Genomic DNA, 16,507 nt, shown 5'->3' on the forward strand with positions numbered 1-16,507 from the left:
CGCGATACCCATAAGCCCCCAAGCACGGACACACACACACGGAGATGTCCTGTCTGGTCGGGCTTCCCGGTCGCACTAACGCAGCCGGGAACGCCCCCTTTATTTATACTGCACGTGGCGGCCTGCAAACGTCACGCCGCCGCGTGTGCGTCCCGTAAAGGGGCAGCGCCACACTCCTCCTTTTCCGGGAGGACAAACAACAATACTTTGATACTAAATATCATAAATCACAAAACATGTCGCCACAACACTTCAAACAATTCCCCACACACCCCTTTATTAACATCCACCCGGGTCCCCTTAATTAACCTTCCAGGCCCTCGGGCCAATCACGACATATGTCCCAACACGCAATCGTTGAGGTAAGCAGGTTTCCCTCACCCAGCCCTCTGGGGGTACCTCCCGCTTACCTCCAGCACGGGCAGTCCATCCGATGGCACACCCCGGGCGGGGGATGCGGGAATGGAGGTTTGGCCTCTTCCGTCATCGGGCATCTCCATTAAGTCCGGTTCAAGGGGAGGCTCAGTTCTAGGATCCCCTAGCTTCTTAAAGAAGCTCACATTGCGGGTGACAGCCGACCTTACATCCGAGGCTGTCACCATGGACCCCTTGACAGCCACCACATCCAGTGGCTCCGGTTCGTAGGGGAGTGAGCACTTTCCATGGGGTGTCTGTTCCTGATGAGGACCTCGTCTCCTGGCTCTAGCTGCTGCGGGTGGAGCCCTCTCTTCGCGTTTTCCTGCTCGATTTTCAAACGCCGGTCCAGCTCCACCTGTTGATCGTCAATCACCCCAGGCTCCTTCTCCCACACCTCGGGCAACAGACCTCGGGGGCACTGCTTGAACAGTGCTTCAGCCCGTGCCACCCCCGTGGAGGCATGCGGGGTGGTGCGGTACACCCGCAGGAACTTTTAGAGGGCCCTCTGCAGACATTGTCCCTGGCCTTGGGCAATCCTGATGGTCTTGGTAAGTATCCTCATCGACCTCGCCATTTGCCCTCGGTCATAGGGGTGTGATCTTCCTGTGCTGTACCCCGTATCCCTCCATTAGTTCCAAGAACCGCTCGCTCTGGAACGGCACCCCATTGTCGGAGCAAAATATATGGGGAAGTCCATGGGCCGCAAACACCTTTTCAACAGCCACCACCACGTGCTTAAAAGCCACCGAGTCCACAAACTCAACCTCTGGATACCTCGAGTATTCTTCCACGACCACTAGGAAGTGGGTACCCAGCGTCGTAGATCCAAAGTCCGCGTGTACCACCTCCCGGGGCAGCGTCCCCCGTGGCATCGCCTCTATGGCCAGTTCTCTTTGCAGAGGGGATGCCGCCTGACACCAGACACAGGCCGCCACAAAGTCGTCCACTTTCCGTTCTAACTCAGGGAACCACACCTTCAGCCTTAGCCGGGCCTTGGTCTTCGCAGCGCCCTGGTGTCCCAGGTGAGCAAGGGCGATCACTTCTTTCATCTTTGACTGGGGGACAACTATCCTGTCACCTCTGAGCAGCAGGCCTGACGCCGAGAATGACAACTCCTCCCTGACCTTCCACAGCTGCTCTATCCCAGTCTTGGCCTCTTGAGTACGTCCGGCCAGGGACTCCAGCTTTGACTTCCATGAGCCCTGCTGCATGGATTGTCTTAAGATCTGGAAGCACTCGTCTCTGGCTGCTGCTGTTTCCAGTTCTTCGAGGAGCATCGCGTTAGGAGTGGCCGCCTCCACCACCATGCGGACATGATCATCAGATTCCTCCGCACATGTGTCTTGCTCCTCCCCTCCATGCGCACCTGGATGTCTGGAGAGATAGTCCGCTGCATTATTCGCCCTCGGCCGATACACCAGAGTAACCCCATACTCCAGGAGGGCAAGCATCCACTGCTTGATCCTCGCCGGCGGTTTGGATGAGGATCCTGCTAGGATGGAGAGCAGGGGTTTGTGGTCTGTCACTACCGTCACCGGGCGGCCCAGGACATAGAGCCTGAAGTGTCTACAGCCCCAAAGCACCGCCAGTGCCTCACGCTCGATCTGTGAGTACCGCTGCTCGGTCTCGGACAGTGCCTTACTGGTGTATGCTACCGGGCGGACACCCCATCCCAGTCTATTTGTGTCAGGACGGCCCCCAGGCCGAACGGGCTGGCGTCCACTATAACTTCCGATGGTAAAGCAGGATCGAAGAACGCCATGGTATCTTCAGCCGCAAGTGCGCCCTTAATGTCCTCGAACGCCGCCTGCTCGTGGGGGCCCCAGTGCCAGGTGGACTCCTTCTTGGTCAGAGCCCTCAGTGGTTCAGATCTAGAGGCGAGGTTCTGGACAATCCGTCCGCAATAAGTAACCATGCCGAGGAAACTCCTTACGTCGGACACCGACTCGGGTGGTCGAGCCTTCTTGATGTCCTGGACCTTCTTCGGATCCAGCGACACACCTCCCTCTTTGAAAACAAAGCCAATGAACTCAATGGACGGGCACAGAAACTCACATTTCTCCCTGTGAAGGGTGAGGCCCAGCGACTGCAGTCTCTCAAATGTCCTTGCCAGCCTCCGCAGGTGGTCCACCTCAGTTCTGGTGAACACCAGGATATCATCACTGATGTTCAAAACGCCCTCTAGGTCTGCGAGGGCACCCCAGATGATATTCTGGAATACCTCCGCTGCCGAGGACACGCCAAAACTAAGCCTCTTATAGCGATAGAGTCAGCGGTGGGTGGTGAACGTTGTGATGTATCTTGATTCAGGGTGTAAGAACACCTGATGGTAGCCCGCTCGAAGGTCCAGCTTGGAGAAAAATCGAGCACCCTGCACCTCCGCAATAATGTCGTCGATCGTTGGGGTAAGATGTCTTTCCCTTTTAATGGCCTTGTTGGACAGCCTCATATCGACACAGATGCGGACAGAGTCAGGTTGCTTAGGTTTCCTTGCCACGACGATCGGGGACAACTAGGGAGTCGGACCCTCCACCTTCTCGATGATGTCAAGATTAACAAGATTGTCCAACTCTTTGTCCACCTGCTCTCGAAGATGAAAGGTTACCCTGCAATGTTTCAGGGCGATGGGCTGCACGGATTCGTCTATGTGCAGCCTCACCGGGTGACCAGCCATCTGTCCAATCCCATTGAACAGGGCAGAGTACTTGACAATTAGGTCGCTGATATCCTCAAGATACACGGAATAGGCGAAACTGACGATGCCGAGGGCCTCGGCCGCAGCGCAGCTCAGGAGAGTGTTCGTGCTTACCGGCGTCACATAGAAGCATGCAGTGATCTGTGAGCCATCATGCTCCACCTTCGCCACAAAGGCACCGTCCAGAGGGATGGGTTCCACACCTCCGAAGGCAAAGATGCAGGCTTTCAGTGTAACCAGCTTGGGAGGCATGTCCATGGCATCGTAGTGCCCACGGGCCATCACATTTACCGACACACCCGTGTCCACGAGGACTGGTGACTTATTGACCTCCACCACACACCTTGGTTGTCGCCTGTTCTTTGATTTGAGGGCCCCCACACTAGAAATGAAGAAAATGTTCTCTTCCTCTTCTTCCTACACTTCTTCCACCGGGGCACCCTCCTCGCCCTGGTCCATCTGAGTTACGTTCGGCGGGCGATTCTGGCGAAAGAACCTGGACCGAACCGGGCCCCTCGGCACCATCACAGGCAGGGCTGCCTTGCACACCCAGGAAAAATGATCTTGCAGAACACACCTTCCGCACGTTCTTCCAGCCGCAGGACACTCAGCCGAGTGGGGTAGGTTGTACCCACACTTCCGGCACGACCCATTGGCTCTTCCAGCTCTGTCACGGAGCCCAGGATCAGTTCTTCTGACGCCTCTTCCACCTCGCCACAAGGCACACACCTCCTCGGTCTTGACGGGACATGATCCAGCCTCCATCCTGGTCGCCCGAGCTTCGGACACTTCATGGCAGCGTCCCAGCTCAAGGATGCGAGCCAACGTGGTGCCCGGCTCTCTTAGCACTTGCCGTCTCAGTTTGCCGGAGGAGCACGCCTGGATGAGCATTGTTTGTATCATGTCCTCCCCATCGCCCCATGCACATGCCAGCGACAGGTGCCTGAGGCGGCCATAAAAAGTATCCAAAGTCTCATCTTCCTTCTGCCTCGCAGACAGCATCACGAACCTTTTCGTAGTCCGCATGGGCAAGGGGCAGAAAATGAGCCTGGAGTGCTGTCTTTGCCGCCGCATGGGTGCCGTCCGCTGTTTGTAGCGACTCAAAGATCTCCTGCACCGCAGGTCCTGCCGCATATAGCATGGTCGACAACATGCTGTCATCATCCGTCACCGTTGTGGCCCTGAAATGCATGTCGAGGCGGTCCACCCACCTCTTCCATATGGGCCCCAGGCTGGATGGTGGGCCTGAGACATCGAACTCAGGGATAGGCTGCAGAACTGCAGGGGCCTGTGCTTGGGCCATGACAGGAGGTGGTGGTTGAACAACCGGTAGCACCACTGGTGGCGCCTGAGGTAGTGGAGCCTGAGCTCCTGCTGGGGCCTGAGTAGGCTGCTGTTGAGCTACTGGCTGCCCACCGTCCTGAGGAGGCTGCTGTTGAACTGCTGGCTGGCCACTGTCTTGACCGTCTTGACCGTCCTCGGGAGGCTGCTGTTGGACTGCTGGCTGTCCACCGTCTTGATCACCAGGCCCGTTCATGGGCTTGAGCATACAGGCACCCCAATCGTGGATCTTGGGGGCCGCAACTCACTCCCACCACCACAGCACAGTTCAAAACCCACACAGGCAATGCAAAGTGTAACCTGGCAGTGAAGATGATGATGGCAGAGACTCCACCCCCACAGAATGCCTCAAGCACAGACACAGCAGCTCACCATGATGATGAAGAGGATGAAGAACATGGAAATCCTCAGCTGTAGCAGCTTGTTATGATGATGAAGAGGATGATGAAGATGTGAATCCTCAGCTGCAGTAGCGCTGTGATCAGGCACAGATGTCCCAAAAATTGAGCCAAGGAGATTTTGGGCTAAGCAGGCCCAGCCATTTCAGCCCTTCACCTCGCTTTCACTCAACGTAGGAAGCCCAAATATCACCAAAAGTCTTAAATTCGGACATGGATGTACAGGTATAACAGCCTGCTAACAGTTTGTCCAAAAATTTGGCCTGGATGCCTCTCACCGTGCAAAACGGAGCTCGGTGAGGGTCCACGGCCGAAATTCAAGATGGCTGCCTGCCGCGTGGTAAATGCACGGCCTACAGCATGAAACGAAAACCTCAACAATCTCTGCTTCAAGAAGAAAAATTGACATGACTTTCACCGCCGGGCCCAGGCATTCCACCGACCTCGTCGCCACTGTTGTGGGTGTCCCATGACCGCCACTCGCGATGCCCGTAAACCCCCAAGCACGGACACACACACACGGAGACGTCCTCTCTGCTCGGGCTTCCCGGTCGCACTAACGCGGCCGGGAACGCCCTCTTTATTTATACTGCACGCAGCGGTGTGCAAACGTCACGCTGCCGCGTGTGCGTCCCGGAAAGGGGAAGCACCACAAGCGCCCAGGCCTGACTGTGTCCTCTGGCCTGGTGCCGCTTCTGGCGCAAATCTCCGTCTCCTCGCGCTTCGCATGCGAACTCTGGCGAGATCTCCCGAGATCTCGCGAGGCGAGTCTCCACATAGGGTCTCTTGGAAACCGGTATCAAAGGCTGACAACGAGTCGAAGATCAGCCATGCAACTATGCCACCCCGATCTGCCTGCATTTATCCCAAACCGGAGAGACCCCTCCCCCAGTGCTGTGTTTAAGGCCTGAATCCGGCCTGCAGGGGTTCCTCTGTGTTATCACAAGTCTGCAACTCTTGCGCCACAACCTTTCCTACAACGCACACAGAGAAATCTGTACGAAACATGTGTCGAGAGAGAGATCAGTTTGATTGGCCTGTGATCGCAAGGAGTTAGCAAAGTGGCCGGTCTGGGGCGGGTTAAGTGGGCGATGCAGGTGCCACGGAGTGCCCTGTTACACAGCAGTGAGCGGTCATCAATCTTCTGCCTCAGGTTATAAGATACGAGTATTTATTTTCATTCGCTCTCAAGAATTCCCTTTAAAATTGGAATAAATACTTTATTAAAAACGCGAATTGTGCAAACATTAAGTTAAAACTCAGGTGAACAAAAAAAAAGTAAAGTATACGAAAGTTGGCAATGCAATAAAGGTAGCAACACTGTCCGATTTAAGTATTTCCTGAACACAAATATCACTTTACACACAAAACCTTAGCTCACACTATACCACAACTTCACAGCATTCATTTCGCTACAGCATAGATGTGACGGTGCCTGTGTGAATGCAGTGCCAGTGTTTTGCCTGCAGGGAGCGCCAGTCTGTGAGACTAGGCAAGTGAAGCTGGGAGAATGGAATGATTGACAGCTGGCTGCATGGCACACTGTGGGGATCGTGACAGGGGGAACTGGGATATGGCGACTGTAAGGAAGGAAAGGGAATAACGCCACCCACTGACTAGCAAGCCTTTTTAGAAGATGCCCTTCAGAAGCCCCCTCTTTCAAGTGGGGGTATCTTCCATTAAAGACGCCATCAAGTACTAGTGCCCCGAGGAGCACAACCCGAGATTTAATACACCACATGGGCTGGTGTGAGAGGTGATGCAGAGCCACTGGCAGTTCTTTTATCCATACTAAAATATCTGGGAGTCTGCATTTGGGTATCAGGGACGCCACTGCCTGACCCTAGGAAGTGCTTTGGCGTTCGTTTGTGAGGGCAGCCAGCTTCCTATCAATGTACACCACCGGGTGACTGGGAGGAAAGTATCAAGTGGATCAGGCTCCGCACCTGAGTCCAAGCACTGGTTCTGTCCACACTCATCCTCCAGCTACCCAAAAATCAGCACATCACCCCCATTCTCGCCCAGCTCCACTGGGCTCTCCGTAACCCAGAGAGTTGCCTTCGAAGGATTCTGTATTTTATTCAATGCCATACACCACAAAACCCCATCTTACCTTCATGACAAACTCAAACCCATCACCCACACATACACACGACAAGCCAGCCAGCATTTCCTACACATTCCACTCTGCAAACTAGCATGCACACAAAAACAAGCATTTACCCAGTGGGCACCCAGAGCCGGGAACACCCTGCCTGTCACACAGCCGCTCAGCACCCTCCATCACCGCTTTCAGAAAGATCCTCAAAACAGATCTGTTTTCACACACATAACCCTGCCCCCACTTGTCAATTCTAAGCTTTCGGTCCTGTCCAGAAAACATTTTGTAACTTCAGTTTCACTCCCCACCTTTTCAACCTTGTAAAGCGCTCCGAGACCCTCTGGGTAGGGCCAGTGTATAAAGAAAATCTGAATAAAATGAAATAAATGTAGGAAAGGTTTGGCCGCCAGAGATGCTGCTTGTTTGGAAGCTGCTATCCAGACCTTTTTACACCTTGAATCCTCACCAGGAGCTAAATGTATATATTACTTACCGACAATCTTCATTACTCCGAGTCATACTGTTACCTCGGGAGGATAGCTCAGGGACAACACGCTCGTCTTGGAAGCAAGGACGACGCTGAGCAACACAGGTTCAAATTCCGACCCTGCGCTTAGAACCGACGCGCTGGTATTAAGCGCGTTATATATAACCCATTACAATTACCTCTCCACCGGAACCCTTTCCACCGGAACCCTTTCTCTGTTTACCTTATTTTCTTCTGGTCCCGCCTCCTCCATTAGGGGCCTATCAGGACCCTCTAACCGCCTGACAATCAGTTATACAAAAACTGCCCCTATAGGCCCATTCAATTGAACAGTCAGGGAGGGAGAAGCAGTGCATGGCCCTAAGACAAGAGTCACTGGGACTCCAGATGGTATGCTCACCCTCCATCGCAATTTATTCGAACAGCAATACACCACTCCCAAGAGAGGTTTAATGGTAGACTAGCACTGAGCACCCCAGCACCGAATGACCACGCCTCTTGACAGTGCCGATTGAGCCTAGAGTGACTAATGAAGGTAGTAGGGTGCGGCCAAGTACCCGCTCTCCATCCAATGCCCTTAGCTTCTGCCCAGGACGCAGATATGTCCCCTGTGGACCTTCCCTGAACTCCAGAATGGGGCTCTAGCCCCGAGGATACATAGGCCAGGGAGATGGTGTCCCTCGCCACCTGCTGACTGTAGAACCCTTATCCTTTCTACCTGGGGATGCCCTACCAAAGGCGACAAGCGATATGATGGCCGGAATTCCCTACACTTCTCCTGACATCCAGCTTACTCCTCTGTCTTTCTTCTGGAGAGGATATTATAGGAGAGAAGGAGGGGAGGACAGTTTCCTGCGACCTGTGAAATTTCAAATTCTCCTTGGTCAAAAAAGAAGGATGGCACTCTACAAATTGGGCATCAGGGCTAATTACTAGATAAGGAACTCCAAGCATCTTGCCCCTGGGGAGGATATAAGGGGCTTGGATTCCTGAGTAGGAAGAATCTAGGAGCTACTGCTAGGTCTGGGAGGAGAGGGAACCTACTCCTGCATGGCCAAAATGTGATCACCATGATATGTTACTGGGTCCCTGATCTTCAGTAAGATTTTGGGATCAGTAGAAGGGTGTGGGGGGATGCATAAAGCAGGCCCCTCCCCAAAGGACATTGCACCCACCTTGCAGGCCCCTGAGGATGGGAATCTGGAGCAGAACTGGGGATGGTTTTTGTTCTGAGTGGATGCAAACAGATATATGGACAGGGATCCCAATTCCCAGCAAATGCTCTGAAATATTTACTCCCTTAACTTCCATTCTGCAGAGGGAAAGACTCGACACAGCACGTCTGCAGCTGAGTTGTCTTTTCCTGTGATGTGTACTGCTGACAATGATGGTAGGTTCCGTTCTGCCCAGTTCCTAGGTCCTTTGCTAGGGTCCCCAAGGATATCGAACGTAGACCCCCCTGCTTCTTGATATATGAAGTAGTAAAGTTGTCTGTCTTTGGAGAAGAGACTTCCCGTTGAGCAATGGGGAAGTCTTTAATGTTCTGCAAGCTGCCACCACTTTCCTCCAATTGGATGAGTGGGTTGCTTCTTGCCTTGTCCACAATTCCTGATGCACCCCAGCCTTGGCAGCTGGCTCCCGTGGTAACAATGGTCAGCTGCAGTTGAGTCAAGTGGAGCCCCCCAGAAGGTTGGGCAAGTGTAACCACCACGTAAGGTCCTGAATCAGAGATGTTACTACCCGTTCCAAGGTTTTTGAAGTCCTTAGTCACCTCTGCCCAGAACATGAGCAGGTTAAGAGGGAAGGTGAAGGCGAGCCCAGGTGTTGAGAGGTAGATTAATACGTCTACCATAGATTCTGTCCCTTCCCCAGCCCAATACTACTGCACAGGTGAGAAATGTTACTAACTAAGGCAACCGTACCGCCCATATCTCAGCCAGGACCAGCAGGAGAAGGACACAATCTAACAATATATCTGCATGCATTAAACACGTAGCAAATGTGCACTCAACATGAAGAACACGTACACTCGGTAACATATGCGTTTATACACGGAGAATATCAGCATGCATCCATAAGAAATGAAGAATACTAACATAAGCAATGTATACACTGAAATGCAACATGAACTACACGTGAATATATTTCACTAACATAGAAATGCAAGTGTAATGGGCAGCCATCTTTTCCAACATGGAAGCCATAGCATGCTTTTAAATACATCAAGGTCTGAAGATTTCGAGAGAATATAAAATGCTAGAATCATAGAAATATAGATCCGTGTAGGGCTCAGGCAGTAGCAGGCAATATGAGGCAAGGTTACTGCAAAACGAGGGAGGGCCAAAAACGTTAAAGAGAAGGCACGAGCTAGCAATTCCCAAGATGCAGAAATATACTCCCATATTAATTGAATTTTAGAAGAATACAACTAACCATTGTTAGCCAGGTGCACGCAAACTATCAGCTAAGAGAACTCCACGCAGAATAACTTCATAGTGTCATCAGTGGTATAAAAAAAACCATAACACCCACATTAATATGAGCTAAAAGCCTAATAAATGCAGGGTAAAATAATTCCAACCACGGTTCCATCACACGTGACCCATAATTGGCGAACACTGTCTATTCATTAGAAACCAACACAGATAGGACACCTGCTGTACTCCCTACGCATACATCCAGACACGAACATCATACATGGCCAAGTACAAAGAAATCACCCTGACTCATGGCCTATGAATAAGGGGTGGTATATTTTTTAATTGAATGGAAAGTAGCCCATGGACCACTCTCCCCCTACTTCTATCTGGCTCATGTCTTGCCGACTTGTCAATTGTCCAAGGTTGGTTAGCAAAACACCAACCAATTAGAGTCCCTAGTACTAGGCCTCCAAACAAATTGCCAACCTATAATTTGGTGTATAGATTATGTATTTTTCTTTTTTATTAATTTAGATGTGGTCCCAGGTGGAGCCATAAGATTGTCATAACCCAATGACATGTTTTTCATTTACAGAGTCTCGATTTAGCCAATCCCCATAACCATTCCCCAGTCCACGTAGGTTGTGTACTGAGAGATTATGTTATAACGTCAGCAATGACGAGTTTTGAGTATTTAATCCATTGTTTTGTATTGAATGATTTGTGAGCTCCATGATGTTAATGCGTGTATCCTGTCCCTGCTTTACCTAATGATAATAAAACTGTATTTTGCCTTGCACCTTGTCTACTTCCGTTATAGACTCTAGCTTGGATTGACTCCAGATCCTCTGGATAATTTGGGACTTTCCTGGACTGTCTTAACATAGAGAACCAGGAAAGAACAAGAATCCATGTGCACCATGGACTTGCAGATAGTAACTTGCCGAGCTCTGTGGGCGAGAGAGTAGCTTTTACAGAGACCTCTATAGGATGAGAGCTCTGTCTATCGGGAGAATCCCTTTCCCCACTGCTGTAAAAATGGGTGCCCTTATAAATTGGAGGTCCTGTGATGGTTGAAGCTAAGAGTTTTGCTTGTTGACAAGGCATCCCATGCCCTCCAACACTTGGCAGGTTCTTTGTAGATGCCATTCTAGAAGATCGAGGCAGGGTGCTCTAATGAGCCAATCATCCAGGGATAGGAATGCCTGGATTCCACGGAGAAGGAGGTAGGCAACTAAAAAACCTACGACTTTGGTAAATACCTGAGGTGCCCCCTTGGGTCTGAAATGTAGGGCTTTGAATTGGTAATGATCTTTCCCCACCACGAACCTCAGGAATTGTAGATGCTTCTTCCAAATTGAAACGCTACAATAGGCATTCTGAAGGTCCGAGGAGGCCATGAAGTCTTTCTCTTGTATCAGACGAATAATGCCCTGGAGGCATTCCATTTTGAAGCGTTGAGAGACCACCCAGTGATTCCGCTTTTTGAGGTCTAGGATGAGCCTTCATTTCCCCAATGGTTTAGGAACCAGAAATACAATGGAGTATACTCCTTTCCCCCCTCTCTCCCGGATGCACGTGTGTGACCTTTAGAGTGTTGACCTTCAGTCGCAATTCTTGCACTGCTTGGAGCATTGCCTCCCTCTTGGCCTGCCCCCTATGGACATGGGTATGAATGGTTCCTAAGGTACCGGGCGTTGAGGAACTAATCAATTGACCAGTACCATCTCCAGATAGTTGGTCCACTTTCTCCAGAACCTCTTCAGATGCCCACCCACCGGTCTGGCCTCAGGATTTCTGCCTCTTTGCCAGGGATGAAGTGCATTGGGCCTGCCATCTCTGGCCATAACTTGTATGCCTACTTGAGCCCTGCTCTGAGCTCTGGGGCTCGTTAGATTCCTTGAAAAGGAAGGATTTCCAGGTTCTTGACTATGATTCCCTCCTAAGCTTTCCTGCGTGCTTCTCAGCTTTAAATGCATGAGTCCTTTGTCCTTAAAAGAGTCCCCAAACAGCATTCGGCCCTTAAAGGGAATTTTCACTCTCATGTTCTTTTGGTGTGCATCAGAACATTAGTCCTTAATGTGAAGGTGTCTACGACCTGCCACCATGGATCCCATGGTGGCTGCGGCCTTCACCTCTACATAGGCGAGATCAGACATGACTTGCGCCTGCATCTTTATGTAGATTTGGCATAGGATCAGTCTCCTCTTCTACTTCTCTTACTAGAGATCATTAGACCAGCCCGATATAGAATGAGTTGCTGGCTCCCCTAAGGGACAGGTGTGATCAGACAAATATTTTCTTAAGCACCACATCTGCTTTTCGGTCTGTGGGATCTTTGGTGGCATCCTCTGGAGCCATGTATGATCTCCCAACAGGGCTAGGGAGAATGGTGTCCACTTGGATACTTTGTGGTGTATATTTGTCTTCCCCTTGTAAGGGGTATAGTTTTGCCAGGAAAACTGGGGACCTGGTTCAATCCGTTCCTTGTGGATCTCCTCCTTGATTTCAGCAAGTAGAAGAGCAGCCCTCAAGGTATGCTTAAACTGTGGAGGCGGGGCCATCCCAGTCATATTCACAGCCTGCAAGGCTGACTCAGGAAATTCCATTTAGGGGCACCTTGGATCCTTGTCCAGGTATTTATCCCTCTGATCTTCCCCTAATGATGAGAGGAGTCATCCGAGCAACTGGAAGATGTGGAAGAGGAAGGGGAGGCATGTCCACTTTTATGCCTACCCCTGATGTCTTCTTCCTGGATTCCTTTAAAAAAAAAGCTCTATGAGCCTTTCTTCCGAGATATTTTAATGCGTGTTCCTCTTTCTATTCCTCTCAGGGGATCTAGAGTGCTTTCCCATATCAGCGATGGTCTGCAGGGTGATGCTGTTATACAGTGTGGAGGAACAATCAAAACCCTTTCCTTCTGTCTGCCTTAAATATATGCAGTAAGAGGACCTAAAAATGCAGGACGTTATTTTCTATTGCAACCAACACTACCGGCATGTCCCGCCCCCTTCTCCTTAAATTTTTCCATGTGTGGATTACCACAGGCTGGGCCTCTGGACACCCTCCTCCTGCCTTGTGGAGCCCAGTTACGGGCCGTGAGGCGCATCGGTACCTTTGCATAAGCGCATGCAATCATCTATACAACCTGCGTTTGTTGCTCGGCGGGGACGTCAAAATTACTGCCTCTCGTATCGCGCAACAAGCTAAACCTACCACCCCTCACTTGGCAGAGACGCACATAGCCTACCTGGGGATAGGAATTCCCATGCTCAGCAAGGTGGATCCCGGCCCCGCTAAGAAGGGATTTAGGCGGTCTCTTGCCGCTGGGTACCTGCCAGAGGCAGGCACATCTTTTTTAATGATGTCCACGCGGTTAAGGGGGCCTGTTATGCCCCTGAAGAGGTGGCTGGACCAGAAAAAATAATGGAAATAAAAAAAAGGGTCCTGATGAAGAGGAAACAGTACCTCACAATTAAGAAGTTGGATGAGGAAGAGGGGCGTAGAGGTAATGGCTGATAGCGGGAAACTGAACTGACACACCAAAGTGACTCACTTTCCGAATGGCTAAAAATGGGTTGTTGGTGTTACCAAGTGTCACTGCGCAAATCTTCTTGTTAGGTTTGTATTGGTTTTATTTTGAGATGTGTGGCGTTGTCAACAACTGGTGGGTGGAAGACCGTAACACCAGACCAGTCTGATATATAAATACTACCAACTTGGAGGAGCACCACACTGGACCACCAGCTAAAATTGAGACAAGCATTTGAAATAAAGACCCAATAAACTCCAAGGGGCATTCACTCACACAACTAGCGGAAAAATGAGGATTTAGCACTAGCTACCCAAGAGTACTTTTCTATCCACCTAGAGGAAGCCAATGTTTTCCGCTCACCAATAGTCCCCCTAGGTGTGATAATATGCGGGAAGACCTCACAGGGACGACTCCCCTCGGGATAAGGACGTCCACCAGGGGGAAACCTCCATACCACCACCACAGCACATAAACCCCTATCTTCATGGCCACCCTTTACATCCATCCTTGATAGTAAGATCCATGTGCTATTGTGAGACACTGACTGCTGCAAATGTGACGTATACTGGGACGAACGAGGAAGAACATGAGAAGCAGCTAGAATGGATATGTGAAAAAGCAACCAGCTACTGTGATGAGGTGGCTCTCAGGAGGTATAAGGAATGAACAAGGAACTCCTAAAGAGGTTGTTGATGATGCGCAAGGGCGGCATCAGCAAAATTAAAAAACAACAAGCAACAAAGGACTCAGGGAGATCCATCGCGGAAGACAGAAGTCCGCAGGTGCAGCCCCGGAAGTTCAAACTGGCCATTTCGGAGCAGAAGCCAAGCAAGTCCTCAAGAGGAAAGAGAGGAGCCAAGGGATGCAATAACCCGTCCAAATGGTCGGAAAGTAGCCAATATGTGGAGTTCAGAGAAGGACTCTGGTGGTGGCGTGACCCATTGCGGGTGGACCGGATGTTCCTGGAATGGTGCTGTGACCGCCAGCAGTAACCTGATGTGGAGCCACGCAAGAGAACAGTGAGGAGAAGCTGATGGCAAGAAGCAAGTTCTGCAGCCCCGTGAAGAACCAGTGAAGTACTACTGAAAAGCAGGAAACAGGAAATACAGACAGTCTGGGTGGGGACCGGGTGAAGGAAAAGTAAATCAATAGTGCACCAGGAGTTATCTACCTCAGCCCAGTGGTCAATCTCATACCACTGCTGAAGCCGTAATTAAGGAATAGTCACAGTGGACTAGTCAATACCACAGCTCAAGCAGGTAACAACAGGAGTCATCTCCCTCGTCTCAGTGGCCAAGTCAATACCACTGCTCCAGCAGAGTGCATCAGGAGTCATCTCCCTCGTCTCAGTGGCCAAGTCATTACCACTGCTTCAGCAGAGTGCATCAGGAGTCATCTCCATCATCGCAGTGGCCAAGTCAATACCACTGCTCCAGTAGAGTGCATCAGGAGTCATCTCCCTCGTCTCAGTGGCCAAGTCATTACCACTGCTTCAGCAGAGTGCATCAGGAGTCATCTCCATCATCACAGTGGCCAGGTCAATACCACTGCTCCAGCAGAGTGCATCAGGAGTCATCTCCCTCGTCTCAGTGGCCAAGTCAATACCACTGCTCCAGCAGAGTGCATCAGGAGTCATCTCCATCATCGCAGTGGCCAAGTCAATACCACTGCTACAGCAGAGTGCATCAGGAGTCATCTCCCTCGTCTCAGTGGCCAAGTCAATACCACTGCTCCAGCAGAGTGCATCAGGAGTCATCTCCCTCGTCTCAGTGGCCAAGTCATTACCACTGCTCCAGCAGAGTGCATCAGGAGTCATCTCCATCATCGCAGTGGCCAAGTCAATACCACTGCTCCAGTAGAGTTCATTGAGAGTCATCTCTTGTGTCGCAGTGGCTCAACCACTGCCACTGCTCAAGTAGACCGGTGAAAGGTTTACAAAGATACAGAGGACTCTGGAAAAAGATATTTATCATCCTCACATTAAAGGGAGGCCAAATAAAGCTGTGAGCTTTTCTACTTTCTGTAAAGAGTTGAAAGGACTGTTACAAGCTTTCTGTAAACGTGCTGAAGGATCGCCGTGGAGAACTTTGATAAAAGAACCAGGAGCTGTTTTAAAGGGACTCTGAAATAATTATTATTGTGTTAAAACTGAAGCAAGACACCAGGAGAAGGGGGTCATTCTCCTAGTGAAGGAACTTTACTTTTGTTATGGACTTTTGGTTTAAGTGTTAGGGTTAGGTTGCTAGGTTTCTGAGCGAGAACGGCGAACATATTATTTTTGGACCGACATTCTGACAGGCCCCTAGAGTTTTCCTAGGATGAGGCAGGGCCAGCCCTTAGAATTAGGAATAGATAGGTTTTTCTTTCATGAATGAAAGGTTTTAGCTCCAAACATGTCCCCTCCTTGTCAGTCTCCTTCTTCTACATCGTCACAATGTCCAACACTAGGCACAAACTCTTTAAAACAGGCATGTCATGTATGTTTGAGGAGGTATTTTAATTTATTTTAATGTCTCCGTTCTCTCTTTCACAGTGCCCAGGTTTCAGCCCTTGATACAATAGGGGTCTGCAACCTGCGTTTCTACAAATGTTTTGGACTATGACTCCCATGAGCCCTCACCGTTGACTGTGCCAGCTAGGGCAGATGGGAGTTGTAGTCCAAAACAGCTGTTGAGCCAAAGGTTGATGAGTATGATGCATTTGACTTGTGGAATGTTTGCATCATAACTTGGACAGCACAGTGTGAACAGCTTGCCAGGGCTTACATGTTATCCTGGTGCGCTTGAGAAGGTCTACTGAGATGGTGCCTTTCTTCTCTTGTCAGTTTATATTGTAGGATATGATGTTATTATGTGCATATATCAATCTCTCCTCTCTCCCCCCTCCCTTTTTCATTCCCTATATCGTCTCTTTTACTTTGTAATGTTTTACTGATCCTTTGATAGAATCCGATTTGACTCAGGGATCTTTAATTACGATTTAACTGCCTATTATGGATCATTTTCAAATGTTAAATTGTTTATACATTGTTTATTGTCATATTGCTGACTATTGATTCTGTAATTTGGACCTGAATAAAAGAAACTTTATAAGCAAAAGAAATAGAACATTCT

At 50.2% G+C, this 16,507-nt stretch overlaps 1 protein-coding gene across 2 annotated transcripts in view; it reads right to left on the reverse strand.

The window, feature by feature from the left end:
* Positions 1 to 16,507, reverse strand: part of LOC138521975 (uncharacterized) — a 664,020-nt gene that overhangs the window by 403,906 nt on the left and 243,607 nt on the right. The window lies entirely within an intron of this gene.

Source organism: Ambystoma mexicanum, chromosome 13 (genome assembly GCF_040938575.1).
Source record: "Ambystoma mexicanum isolate Mex_15411 chromosome 13, UKY_AmexF1_1, whole genome shotgun sequence".
Lineage (NCBI taxonomy): Eukaryota > Metazoa > Chordata > Amphibia > Caudata > Ambystomatidae > Ambystoma > Ambystoma mexicanum.